Source organism: Acanthopagrus latus, chromosome 7 (assembly GCF_904848185.1).
Source record: "Acanthopagrus latus isolate v.2019 chromosome 7, fAcaLat1.1, whole genome shotgun sequence".
NCBI lineage: Eukaryota > Metazoa > Chordata > Actinopteri > Spariformes > Sparidae > Acanthopagrus > Acanthopagrus latus.
The window spans coordinates 5,722,350-5,737,144 of record NC_051045.1 but is presented as its reverse complement, the minus strand read 5'-3'; the positions used below and the strand labels follow the sequence as shown (position 1 = coordinate 5,737,144).

At 40.0% G+C, this 14,795-nt stretch overlaps 1 long non-coding RNA gene across 1 annotated transcript; it reads right to left on the bottom strand.

The window, feature by feature from the left end:
* Nucleotides 1-4: 4 nt before the first annotated feature.
* On the bottom strand, nucleotides 5-13,104 carry LOC119022386. The gene is made up of 2 exons (XR_005075898.1): nucleotides 2,111-13,104; nucleotides 5-1,508 (listed from the first exon to the last, which is right to left on the bottom strand). It is a non-coding gene; the product is annotated as an uncharacterized LOC119022386 (long non-coding RNA).
* Nucleotides 13,105-14,795: the final 1,691 nt, after the last annotated feature.

Here is a 14,795-nt window from a genome sequence, read left to right as displayed (position 1 = left end):
AACACAACGTTTAAAACATGTTTTATTAGAGGAAAAAGAACATGAAGTCGTTATCCATGAAAAGATTGAACCAACACAGGGCTGCACAACATGATGCAGCTGTCCAGTTACCACTACGCTCAAAGTAAATCTTTATTAATGAATGTTTCACACACAGAATGTTTATATTTTCATCATTTCTGCTCCACATTTTACAAAAAAAACTAAATATCATTACAACACAAGAAGGATTTCTTCATGTGTTTGCTGAAAAACTGGCCTGTTTTGTTACTTTTGAGATTTTTTTTGCACTTTAATTGATGAATTTGTTGGTTTGAGTGACTTTTAAGAGGCATTCACCAAAACTTAGAGCACTTTTGGTGTACAGATGGCTTACAGTGCTATAATAACTTTGGATGTGATATCCATGCTCCTCCTAACCTGATTTAATATCTTCTCTGCTCAGTCATTCAATAAACTCCAACGTCTTTAATTCACGGTTGTCTGTTTGCCCGACTGAACACTCATTAAGTTATAAATAACTGATGACGCCGTAAATCCCTATAAATAATCTGCTGTTCACGACTTGTGTTTATTCGCTGCTGCAGGAAATTTTCTGTCCTGCGTTTCACCTCATTACATCCTCACAGTCGCCCCCTGAGAGACTTTCTCTGCCATAAAACGGGAGACTAATGCTGCTTTATGGTCTTAAATACGAGGGAATCAGCTGTGCCTTCCAACAAAATCATGAAAACACACACACACACACTGTGGCCTGTCACGGCAAACATGTAAAATATTTGATATGGAGACCATTTCACCCAGGAAACAAACAAAACCCGGCTCAGCACTTTGGCGACCGGTGCAACCATTTATTTGTTCGCTGTTTATCTGCAGATGCAGAAAAGTTTTGCTTACTCTTAACTTAAATAGAGTCTCAGGTCATTAAAGATTATTACATCTGTAGCTTAGAGAACTCTCTAAACTTACTGGCATCATCACCAGTCGATGCCTCCACAGACAGCTGGGGAAACACATTTATTCTTTCTGTTGCCGAGAGTTAGACGAGAAGATTGACGCCACTCTTTTATTATATATAAATATATTAATGAGGTAATAATAAAAACTCTGAGCTGATCTCAGAGGGCAACAATGTCGCCAGAACACTGTTTGAAGCTAGAAAAGGTGGCAGGGTCCGCCACATATAAACAAAGTAAAGCAGTGTTGTCCTTTAAGGTCAGTTTGTCAATAATATATTTCTCATCTGATTAGAATTTCCTCCCCACGACAGCATAACTCACTTTTCACCCAAAGCACGCTTGTCTCGTCCCGCTCTCGTAATTAGAAACGATGCTCCTGGTGGAACAATAATTATTTTGATGTTCTGGCAACGGTGGAGTGACATCTGATACACCGTAGTTACTGGAGCCCTCGTCGTCCCTACAGCAACAGACGCAGATAGGTTGGTGAAGTCTGGACACACAAATCTGATCTGATCCGAGTGCAGCCGTTATTCAAGTCTTGAGTGTCTGATGGAAAAACAAATGCTTTTCAACTGAATTGAAAACAAACAAACAAACTGTATTCAAGAAACAGTTAATTTCAGTAAACAAGAAACAATATTTTAACTAGTGAGGCTTACAGGTGCTGGTAGCTTTGGACTATGACAGGTTAGCTTTCAGCTCTGTTTCCAGTCTTTATGCTAAGCTAAGCTAAGCTAAGCTAAGCTAACTGTTTCCTGGCTGTAGCTTCATATCTGAGCAGTTTCTCTCTTCTCAACTCATGTTTCATGAAGCAAGATGAAGGTGAAAAGGCTGTAAGTCACACAAAAAACACCAGTGATGTGACAATATTTGATAAATCCTGAATATTTCTTAATTTTGACATGAATCATGTTAAACACCATCAATATTTTCAAGAATAATCTACGAACTGATGTAAACTTGCCATTTACAGTGAAACATCACTGAGGTTTCCATTTCTCTGCTGGTGCACTGCGGAGACAGTGTCTTTTAAAATCAGATGTCAGTGGGTGTCCACAGGTGATTGGGGCCTGATTTTGTCTCTGACCAGCTCGGCACTATATTACTTTATTCCTCTCAGTCAAAACAAAACCGATGACGTCACTCACCATACAGCGTTTGCTGGCTGCCACCCTCAGTACATTCTCCACTCCTCTCCGTCTTTCATGTCCCTCCCCACCCTCCAGCTTTCTCTCTCCCTTTTTGTATAAACTCAGTTTTCTTATTCAGCGCTCTTAGTCATCTTAGTAATCTGTATCTGGAGAAATGGCTGTTTGGTGATGAGAAAGAAGGGAAAAGCACATGATAACTTTATGTCTATTTGAGTTTCTATCATCATGTTGCCTTAGTTACAGCTGCTATATAGATTGGTGTCCATAAGAGCCTGGTTACTGTTTAACCTCCCCACCCACATTTGCCCAGATTAGGAAAATCAATAAGATAACAGCGGCAACACCGGCCTTACCTTGCACCAACAACACCCTTCTCACACTACAGCACCCTGCGCCAAACTTCCACATTTTACATCTTGCGTTTGAGGAGGAACAAAAAAAAAAAGAAAAAAAAAGTGGATTTAAAACACATGCTTGAGAGGAGGCAGAGGAAGACATGGTCAATGTAAACACGCCAGTCAGTTCAAGTATGGAACTTCCATTTGGTGAGTACACACTTTTTTATTTTTTTTTTTGTTTTAATGTCCAGTGAAAAACAAACAGGTTGAGCGTAGCAGCTGCTTGCCTTTCTCTGTGTTTTTTTTTTTGCGGTGGTTTTGTGGCAGCAGCCGCCGCTCTGCCGGATCACGACGGATCCTGAGGGACGACGTCTTCGCCATTTGCGTGTGCCTTTTTCACACGGCCGTAATCCAGGAGGTGTGTCAGAGATATGGAGGTTGTTAAAAAGGCCACGGGAGCTGGGCCCGATGGTGACGATGGTTCAGAGGTTTTGAGATGTCGGAGCAGAGGACATGGAGGCTGACTGGGGGGGTTTACTGGAGGATTTGAACATGATGTTTTTCGGTGTAGCTGATACAAGCGGGGGAGTTCTGAGAAGCTGTGTAGGCTGATGAAGTCAGATGTATTTCTGTTCTCAGTGAGGGAAAAAGAGATCAGGATACTGGCTTTACAAATCCTGCATTCAAAGTATTTTCTTAAGTAACGGTGCAGCTGTATCGTCAAGCAAAATGTCCCTGAAGCATCAAGACTATAAAAGTAGCTGTTGTTGGTGCAGCCGATGTGAGAGGGAGCTTTGAGAAGCTGCGTCGGTGGATGATGTCAGATATACTTTTACTCTCAGTGGTGCAGAAGTACTCAGATCCATCACTTCTGTAAAAGTAGGATGGTCTGAAAACACTCACACAAATAACAGTCCCGCATTCAAAATGTTGTTTATGTCAAGCTAAAATGTAGAGTTAAAGTACAGAATGGATCTTTTCAAAAGTGGGATGGGAAAATATGGCGATACTTCCTCTTGAGATATGATTATTGACACGCTGACGCCAAATGTCGATATTTTTATTAAAATATTAAAATGGAGGCACTAGTGAACACGGACAAGTTGCAGTCAGTGTGTGAGATGAAGAAGCACTCACACTCTTTTGTACATTATTTCATCTCAGTTATTGTCAAATCCTGTCAAACTGACACCATAATACATCTATAAATACATAATTCTCATAGTTTTCCTTTGAAGGGTATTTTGTATTGTTCAGTTAGAATAATGTGATGTTTTGTGGGATGATGTCTTGTAATGTATCGAATATCACAATATTGCTGTATCGCAATATTGTGATATAATCGTTATCGTTGGCTACGTATCATGAATCATATTGTGCATTTTTCTGTGGCTCCCACCTGTAATTACCAAAGAATCTTATATGAATCTGTTTTCATCACTAACGGATACATCTGAGAACATTTTAATGTTGTAGTTTGTCACTACTGAGTAGATTAGCAGTGTAGTATCTAAGTGTAACATGTGCTTTTTAAATAAAGGTTTTGTGCTAAATGTTTGATGTAGAAACGGAGCTACAAATACTCTTACATGATTGAAAATGTTACTTAAAGATACAGTATATAGTTTCAGGAGGAGTTTTAAATGAGGACAGAACTAAGCCGTCATTGATTGTTTTTTTTATATTCCCTAAGGATGGCTTAAATAATGAAAAAACAACAACAAAACAACACAGTGCACCTGCAAGAACACGTTTTGTTGCGCAAAATTAACTGAATGTATTAAAAGTAGAAGAACTCGTTACATAGAACGGTTCGTTTTTTTTTTACAGATTATCACATGAATCTGTTTTTATCCACTAACAGATATGTTAGAGTGTTTTAAAGTTGTAGTTCGTCAGTGTAGTTACAGTAGTGACGCTGTACTGCAGCATAAAGAATATAGTCAGTAATTTAATCCAAGCATCGCAACATTAAACTTGATTTATCTGTTCCTTAATATCAAACATGTGCAAAGAAAGACCAGAGAAAAGAAATAGCAATATTATAATTTTTATTTCATCCTGATACACAAGTAAGAAAACACACTTGTGAATTTGGTTGTGTGACGTTGTGTTGCCATGCGTGCACATGTGCACAGTTACAGACCAGTGTTTCATTCTGTATCCTAAAATTGTAATCCTGTTAGTAATCCCCCTTTTCTACTGAATGTATCTGGGATTACATAATTCTGTTACATGTATTCTATTACTCCCCAAGCCAGCTAGTAACTGTCCGGGCCAAACAAATGTAGTGGCGGAAACAGTAAAAGTACAAATATATCTAAAGTGTACGATACTTGAGTTAAAGACCTGCACTGCTGGAAGTATTCTCTCTGTCGACTGTAATGGTGGGGAAAAAAATGTAAAGACTAAGATGAAGTTTTGATGAAGATGACTTGCTGTCATGGCTAAATGATACAATGAGTCGATTCTTACAGATCACAGAAAGACGGTCCAGTCTCATCTGTCCTGGAGTCTGTTCTGTCAGCTCTCACACAGCTGTCGACGGTGGGGGTTTTTGTTCTCACTCTCATGGTCACTGCAGGATTTGCATGTTACAGCAGGATGTGCAGATGCAAATTCTCTCTCTCTCTCTTTCTTTTTTACAAAGCTCTGGCAAAATGTGAAAGAGGTGATAAAGAAAATCGACTCGTGCGGCTGAACAGTCTCTTTCTGAGAGGGATGGGTTTGTTTCTCTGAGTTACTCCACCTGCTGCTCTGCACCGCTGTTAATACTCACTTGAGCTCCAAATGTGGTTTAATCCGCTGCTAAAAATAGTCCCCAACAAATGCACTATTTACTCCTGTTTGTGTGCCGTTTTCTAAAAGCTACAGTGCCTTTTTTTTTTTTTTTTTTTTTTAACATCGTGTTATATAATCATGACCTGTTTTCAAAGATTTACATCTTTAGGGGCAACAGGCAGAGCAGGGAAGACTGAAAGTATTGTAGGCCGACTAACATGATGTTGTTTTTGGTTTTAAACAGCTGCAGAGCAGAGAATCAGAGGATGCAGCGTTTGTTATTGTGACTGTACGCAGTGTTTGTATAGTTATTACACGCCTCCTCTTTTCAAACAAGTGACACTTGGATTGATCCGTGATCAGGCACCTCTTTCATTCATGACAGGAAAATTGCCTCGCCTCAGGCCAAATCACTGAGTTTCACTCTTTCTGAGTACAATAGCAACATTTTCTAAAGGATTTGTTTACCCTCCGCAGGATACGCTGTACAAATCTTCCAAAACCAGGACATTTATGTTACAAATACATTCTTTGGCAGCTGCCTGCACTAAGCTCCTTCTGGCTTGGATCGAGTTATACTATGCTTCTTTGTCCAAACAAACTGCAAATCATCGTTCAGTTGGCTTCAAAACATGTCGACGTCACGTCTAATCGAGCTGTGCAAATTTTATACACTCTCTTCTATTTCTATGTCGTGCAAACTAATGCTTCTTTAACGTGGTGATTAAAGGCAAGCGTGGCAAAAATCTGGATACATTTCTTCGAAACCTTTCAGTTTTTTCTGGTAGAGTTCACTTTTATTTCCTTGAGGCTCCGCTGACGAACTGACAAACTTTCCTCTTCACTTACAGTTTAGCTCGCACAACACACACAGCTTTGTGTCACACACATGGGATTGATTGCTCAACGGTCACAACCTGGACAAACTCTCGAGCTCGGCTGTTGGCAGAATCACTTGGTGAATGTAAACATGACAACAGCCGTTCAACAGCTCCCCTGCAAGATATCTGTTTGCCTACAGAGCTGAATGACTCGACAGTGGGTCACGAGAGGCCCGATCCCTCAGTAATATACAGGGACGACAGAGTTAACGGTTAGAAATGAACAAACACAACATCTTTTTATAATACAGCTGCTGTGTGGACCAAGACGAAGACAGGTCATGAGAAAACACAAGATGTGTTATAAATAATGCACTGCATTCATGTTTTTTAATGCAAGTGTGGGAGCTTGAAATGACATAAAACAATGTTTTAACTGAAGGCAGAAGTGGAAGAAGTACTGATATATTTTACCTCAATAAAAACGTCAATATCACACCTTAAAAACCACAAAAAAAAGTGCTCATAATGAGGCAAAATAGACCTGGTCACTGTTACATACACAAAACATATTGCATATTACAAAATGAGTTATGGAAACAGTGATATTTTAGTGCTACACTTGATGAACTGCTTTAGTTTGGGCTTTAACTTGACCTGGGGTTTTAGAGAACTGCGTTAGTTTTACTATGACTGAATCAACAGTTTTCACCTGTAGAGCAGCTTCTCTCAGAGAGGATGGATGAAATACATCCAGGACACACACTTCACACACAACCACACGTGTTGTGCAGGACTTAAGAACACAAACATGACATACACACACCCTGCATCCCTCTGAAACTATGTTCGTTTCTGAATTATTCTCAGTTTGACTTTTCACCTGTAGCTTCTTCTTCTATTGCTATGACAACCCACCTGAAGTGTGTCGGGGAGTAAGGAGACAGTTTCCTCACACTGCTGCACTGGTGTGTCTAACTTTAGGTGCACCGGCACATAATTTAAGTTTATACACTTTGTTTAGTTTCTTTTTAAAGGTGCGATAATTAGTTTTGTGGACGACATTTTAATCAGAAGAGAGATATCTTCATTGACTAAAAAAGCTAAATGAGCAGACTCTGTTTTCACTGAATGTGACTGAATAAACTGAATAAACAAAGTAACCTTAAAGGACAAAACAAATCTGTACTGTTTAACTTTGTTTATATGTGGCGGACCCTGCCACCTTTTCTGGCTTCAAACAGTGTTCTGGGACCTTACTGTCCTCCGAGAACAACTTGTTCATTCAGTTACGGAAACATTTAATATTTCTGAATGTATTATGACCTCATTATTATTGTAAGTTGGAGTTTTCTTCTCCAAGACCACATAGTGTCCCTTTAACATATTGTGTACTTGACTGTAAACAAGAGCGAAGGTGCAAATACGTGTTTTTCCTAAGTTAAACACAAACAAGAAATTTGAATAAATAAATGATAAATAAATGTTAAGTTACACTTTCTCGCATATTTTTTAGATCATGTGCAGCCAAAACACCGGCACCCTGGAGCCCTGTGTGGTATTTATACAGTAAAAAGTCGATTATTTCCCTCCAAATTGTCTAACAATGGGAATACTGAAGTGAAGAATGCCAAAATTGTACTAAGGTTCTGTTTCACCACAAACCTGATGTGATGAAATCATTAATGTATAAATATAACTGCAGCCATACAGAAAGCGTCCCGGTGAACAGATCCCTCAGCTAATGAAGTGAAATATAATCCGTTCTGTAATAGAATATCTGGTGTTTAACAGAGGCAGAAAAGCCCAATTAGCCTGTTTGGAGGCTCGGTATTACACACTGTTCACTTGACACTATTAATCCCAGTGTTCAAGTCTCCAATCAAATCTCATTGTGACAGGCATTAGGGGATTATCCGCGGGTGTTGTGGGCCCTAACAGCCGGCCCGCTGGCCCCCGGCACACAGTACTACCCGGTAACAGCGGCCCTGCTTCTCCTCCCAGCCTGCCTCAGCCTGGCCGGGCCGGAGAGAGCCGCCGAGGCTCATGGGCCTTCGCTCAGCTGGCCGGCTCACTGTCAGGGCTCGGCCTTCAGAGGGATGTACGGCCAAGATGGGACGCTGCACTTCACCAACCCAGGTAAAGGTGGTCGGAGAGAACGCAGAGACTTAGCGTGTAGATTATTCCTGAATCGAGGGGAGAACAACAAGCTGCTGTTTGTGCTCAGAAACTGCGGAAGGTAAAGCTGCTGGGAGTGAAAGCCGGCTGTGTCGAGTGTTTCTGCTTTATTGCTGCCGGCGAAAGAGAAGTTTTGTGGAACTTTTTGAGAGAGTGAAGTTCTGAATGTTGACTGTTTACAAGAGCTGCTTTATTGAGGAGAAACCTGACGGGCATCAATCAACAAGAAGTTCATGTTTATTAAGTTAAAATAATGTTAAACACTAACATGTGATTAGAGGAATTCAGTGATTCAGCTGTTTATGGACGAATGTAGCGTGAGTCTGGTTATCTGGGTGTCCTGTGTGGACTCAGTGTGTCCACATGATGGCAGCAGTAAGTGGTGATTTCATGTTGCTCTGCTGGCATTTCAAGAGGGAAACTACAGTTCTATAGTCAAGTAACATACTTTTGAGGTTTTAACACTTTATATGTCAGAGGAAATTAAAGAAATCAGTTCACACATATACAAAACACGAATTCAACTTTGAGTTTTTCCACATGATGTGTTGTTATGAATCATGATGTTTGTTACGTCGTTATGATAAGTTAAATCAGGTTCAACATTTCGAAATGCTCCTTTAATTTACATAAGAGAACAGAATACGATCAGTGATGGGACGTAACTTTACTTGAGTATTTCCAATTTCTGTTCTACATTTTACAGGAAGCTATTTTTGTTTAATAACTAGTTACTAGTTACTCAAAAGTAAAGTAACTACTTATTAGTTACCTTACAGAATACAAACTGCATCATAGCGAAAGTGGGATGTTTTTAAATCAATTTATCTGCATTCTGATTAAAAAAAACAATGATTCAGTTAAATGCAGATCTGATAATAGGTCATCACTTACAGAATATATGCACAAGTTACTTTTACTTGTATTTTTTGACAGTTAAGTTCAGGTAATATCAGATACTTAAGGACTTTTACTCGAGTACTATTCACCTGGAGGACTTTCACTTTTACCGAAGTGACATCTTAACACCATATCGTCACTTTTTACAACATTGACCACTGCAGCTGCACTTTGAATACACATCAAAATATTACTGGTACGAGATTCTAATATTACTTTTACGAGACCTTAATGTAGATGGAGGACGTGTCTGTTTTTTGGTTGGTTTGTCAGCAGGATTACACAAAAACTACTGAACAGATTTTCACAAAACTTGGATGGGTGATGAGTCCTGGATGAGAACAAGCTGCGTCATTTCTTGTTGTGGATCCTTTACTTCCATATTTAAGGTGGTTGGTATCTATGACTGACTACAATATGATGCAGCGCCTAATAAAAGTCCCGATCTCAGTGAATTTAAACATCTTATATTTGATCTTTGGTAAGGATTGATTGAAGTAAAGTGGGCTGCTGGGCCTTGGTGGAGGTATGCGCTCTACTGAGTTTCATTTGAGTTCTCTCTGCGGTCTTTGCTTCTATAAATCGAGAAAAAGGATTTGGATACTCTTCCACCACTTTTGCCAAAACATTTGCCTGTGACATTGAAGTAAAACATGACAGCGTGATCTGACGACAGAGTTGGTTTGTTCAAACAGAAGAGAGCGGCGTGTGACCTCAGCAGGTAGAAAGAGAGCAGCCAATGAGCACCGAGGAAAAAAAAAAAAGAGCTGATGAAGAGTTTAAACTGACCAACCAATATTCAAACAGTGTCATGACGCAGTCAGACGGCTGATCATCAGATGGGTCGGAGTGTTTTAAAGTCAAGTCCTCTCTGATTTAGTCTCCGCACTGACAGGATAATGTTTGATTCATAAATAATTAGTGCCTTGTTACTCGAGCTGTGGAGGTTAAACGTCTATTGATCGGCTGAAGACTGAAGGACCTATAGAGAATCAGAGAGATAAAAAGTACTCAGAGCAGAGCTGCTGACAGAGGTGATCGGGCCAGCAGTCAAAATGACTTCTCAGCAAAAACAGAGTTAATGATTACAGAGGCTTATCACGGACTGTGATTGATTTACGTCCTGCATGGGTCTTCACGTTTATTGATGCAATTGTTTACTTATTTGGTGCACAGAGGCTACTTTAGTTTTTCAGCCGGACTGGATGAGATGAAGCATGTTAGAGATAAAACACCTGAGAATATGTCTTTCAGCGTGAAACGTTGTGTTAAAGGGTTATTTTGGCTTTAAACATAAAAAAGAGACATGAAGACGTATTTGAACCGACTTTGTTTGAGAACTACAAGGTTGTCTTTACGAAAAAGTTAGTTTCTAGCGGCCTCTCTCTTAGAAAAGAAACTAAAAACTAAATTCCCTCCTCAACAAGTTTTTACCACCCCATAATCCTCCGAGATACTGGCGAACTAAATAGGCACATGTGGTTTATCATTACCCTGAGAGCAAATGGTCATTATGTGCGAGGACGACATGAAAACGCTCCTGTTGTTCCATAAAAAAGGATCTGATTTCGACTCTTTTGCCATTTTCCATTTTATTGAAACCATCTGTATAAAAACATCAGTCAAACATCCCTGTAATATAAGACTATGTGGCTGAAGGGAAACCAAAAATGAAACACTTTACAGAACAGTTTTATCTTTTTGATGAGTATAGAGAGGCCTCTGTTTGGCAGTGTGATTATATCTTTGTCTTTTCAGCACTAAACCCTAAAAAACGATGAGCCTAACACCACAACAGGGCATCATTTGGCTGCAGTTACCAGGCTGTGAAGGCCAGATTAGTTCCACTCAGAGTACAGAGGGACATTATCTGACAGGGAAAATCAAAAATACATTATTTCGCATAAGCTCAAGTAGTTTGCACGATAAAAGCGGGAGAAAGGTGCAGCAACGTGTGACACACCAACATAACACTATTACGAAATTATTTTCTTTAAATAAAAGAGAAAAAAAAGCAAACCTAATCTCCTTTAAAAATCAATTTGTGTCATTAAACGCAATGGGAGTAATTGACAATATTCCAGTGGCACAGAAAATATGATATTCCCGCCTGCGGTGGGCCACACTTGCTTGCATAAGCTGTGTTATTTGCAGATAGTTATCTGTTGACAAGGTCTTTGCCATGACACTCTACTCACCTATCTCCTCCATCTACAGCAGGAGAGCAGAGCAGCAGCCTCTTTCTGCTGGCCTCAAATCTGCTGCAGCCAGCACATTGTCTCCTTCTGTTTTACTCTTATCAACATCAACACGCTCCTGGATGGGCTTTTACCAACACTCACATTTCCCCTGTTGGTGTTGCTCTCTTAGTCAGAAACAAAGCAAGTCCCCCGGTCAGTGTATATTCCACATCTTATTATCTGATCCCGGCCAACATGATCGTCTTTTTTCCTCCCAGTTCCTGGCTCCTGTATTTTGAATTTTTACTGTGTTGCTTCCCAGACGCCTGCCTTTGAGATCGGACTTGGGGAAATGAAATGTAGTCATTGAGGAGAAGGTACAAATAGGCAGTGGTTGCAAATGGAGTTTGGTCAGTGGTCGGAGATTCCTATTCAGAAGATAGACAGGACTTTGTTCACAAACTGGAGTTTGAAGTTTCAAAGGGGAGAATCACACAAGTGTTACATCAGGTCTCAGCGATCCTTTGACTTTTAGCCCCGGGGCAGGAGTTTGGGTGACTGATTATAAGACAGCACTCTCTGGTCCATCTCATTTAAACATGACAGCCTCCCACTGCATTCAGCATGTATTTAACAGCCACTGTAAATGTCATGGCAGCTGCAGCCGTTGTTTACAAGCAGTTCTTTTTTTTTGTGCTGAGACACATTACGATAAAAATAATGAAAATATGAATCTGCCATAACACTAACAAACAAAAAACACCTCAAGCAAAAAAAAAAACACGACATGGAATAAAAGACAAATCAGTTCAAATAACCTCAGACTGCCTCTCCCACATTACACACTCATGTGAAAGTCGTGACTAATATGCAAAAGTAATCAGCATCTGAATTAATTACTTTTACTCTGTCCAAATAAAAGACTACTGGTGCATTTAGGGGTCATCACTTAACATGTTATGTTGCTTTAATTTAATCCAAGCAAATTGAAAAATGCCGTGATTTTGTCAGAGCAAACTGTTGTTAACTGTTTCCAGTGTTTGTGGTAAGCTAAGCTAACTGGCTGCCAGCTGTAGCTTCATAAAATCAGTAAAATCATTTCCCCCTAAATCTCTTACCATTCCTTTCAGCAAGATCTTTACAAATGTTTAACTTTAGCACATTGTTTTTTCAGGAGCTGAAAGTTTCACCTTCAGCAGAAATCAGTGTAGTGGTGTCAGCCCTATGTTCCTACATTTCTAGGACATTTTCAAAACTAGGTCTTGTGCTCCTACATTTCCCTTCAATTTAAGGGTTAGGGGTTAAGGAAAGGGGTCAAAGTGGAAGGAAATGTGGGAACATAGGGCCAAATTTTGGGAAAAAAACACTTAGGGCTGTGGGAACATCGGCACCCTCCTAATATACTGACTACACTGACAGAGAGTTATAACGCTGCTGCAGCTATTTTCTGTTCGCAGGCCTTTGTGTTTTACAGCCTCCTGCACGTGTCAATCCAGCCTGTGACACTGTGAGAATGAAGGTACACCATGTTAAGACAAACCCCCCGCCTCAAAACTGCTGATAAGTTATGGGCGAATATGGAGCTGAGCTATCTGACACATCAGAACAGTTTGTCAGTTCGTGATTAAGAAAGCTGTAACGGAGCAGATTATGGTTTATAGTCCTGTATACGACTGTTCCTTGAGGAGTTCACAGAATTTTAAGATGAGGGGCAGCGATAAAAGTGCTTTAATGACACGGAAGATAAGATTTGCTCCGAGTGACTCATTCATAGCTCAGCACTGATTCTCCCATCCTCACCCCCCCCCCCTTCTGCTTGCTCTGCTTTGAAATAAAAAAAAAAAAAAAAAAAATCAGCACCCAACTTGAGCAAATATGGTCATTGCAGAAGAGCAGCGCGGATCGAACGTGAAGCGATGTCGTAACGGGTGACCTCTGCACGCACAAGAGAAACAACATGATCAGATTGGAGCTGCGTTTGATGCAGGAGTGTGTAAGAAAAGCTGCTAATCATTATTTGATCGCGGGCGTAGTTTCCATTGAGTTAATTAGGTTCCTTGAAGATCCTCACAGCATTTACCTACTGTGGCATCCCATGATCAATGAATCCAAACCCATCATCCCGTTCAATCAAAAGGTTGATCACCTCGATGTTCAGTTCTGATTGGATTACTGTCAGAGAGGTTTCCGTCAGGTATTCAATCACTGAGCAGGTCAATCACGCACAGGAGCCTCTGGGAATGTTACGGTGTTTGTTCGCTGGAAGAAAAATAATTTTACGGGCGCCCAGTATAATTTGAGTGTCTGGTTAACAAGTTCACCTACATGGGGTTTACTGCGTCTGAGGTCTGGCTGAACTCGGGATCGTTGACCTACTGCTATGTACTGGCACTTTCTCTTCAAATACAAGACTACTGTTTGCTGTGTGACATGCAAGAGGCTCCCACTTTTTTTGCGCAAGCAGAGTATTTATTTTTGAAAAACAGTCACATTCAGGACACCCAAAAAGTTTAAAAGCATGTGTCCTTTAACACTGGATCATTCCATACGTAGGATTAGATAAACACTGGATGATATAATGTAGCTGGAGGCAGATACAAGTAAATTATTAATGCAGGAGTCGCAGTTACAACCCTGGATTGTTATCACATTGTAACATAGCTATAATTATCTTTATGGATTTATGACTGCATATATTTAGAGGACAAGTTCAACCAAAACTGAAGATTCATTCATTGTCGAGTGGAAAGTCGGGGGAAGTTTTGTAGTTCATTAAACATTTCTGGAGCTTCACAGCAAAACATAGTTGCTGGGGAGTTGTTTTTTACCCTTCTTTATGACAAATTTGTCACTGTAGCCGCTAAGCCAAAAGCTAAGTGGGTATAAATGGGTGTAAATAACGTCTTTTCAAATCAGTTCAGGACGTCAGTGCTTCTTCAGGCTTGATTATACAGGACAAGCCGTATGGAGCCATTTTGCATTTGTTTCCAATCTAATTCAGTTGTTAAGGAAGATACTGCTACACAGCTCGTCCTTTCAACGACTCTAAAATGAGTTTATAATGTGCCCAAAATTAATGATGGACACGATGAGATTGAACGTTCAGTAGTTCGATCAAAAATGTCCAACTCATGTGATTGTCCACTTGATGGATTTTGTCTGGAGATTTATTCTACATCTCTTGACCTTAACAAGTGGATGTAAGTGAATCATAAGTGAATCATTAAGAAATAATGATTCCGGAGACTTTTTATATTTTATATTTTGGGGGGGGGGGTGAAACTTGCTTCCGTACCAAACCATTTATCTGTTATCTGTTTAGTTATTTCGACTTATGCACTTGTAATAAATCTCCATCACAACACAACTGAGTTCTGTGTCAGGTACGTCCTCTACACATTTGGGACAGAATATTTAATTTGCGCTTTTCTGTAAGACTGAAATGTTGGTAAAATATGCTCTGAATCATTGTGGCTGCCTTTCC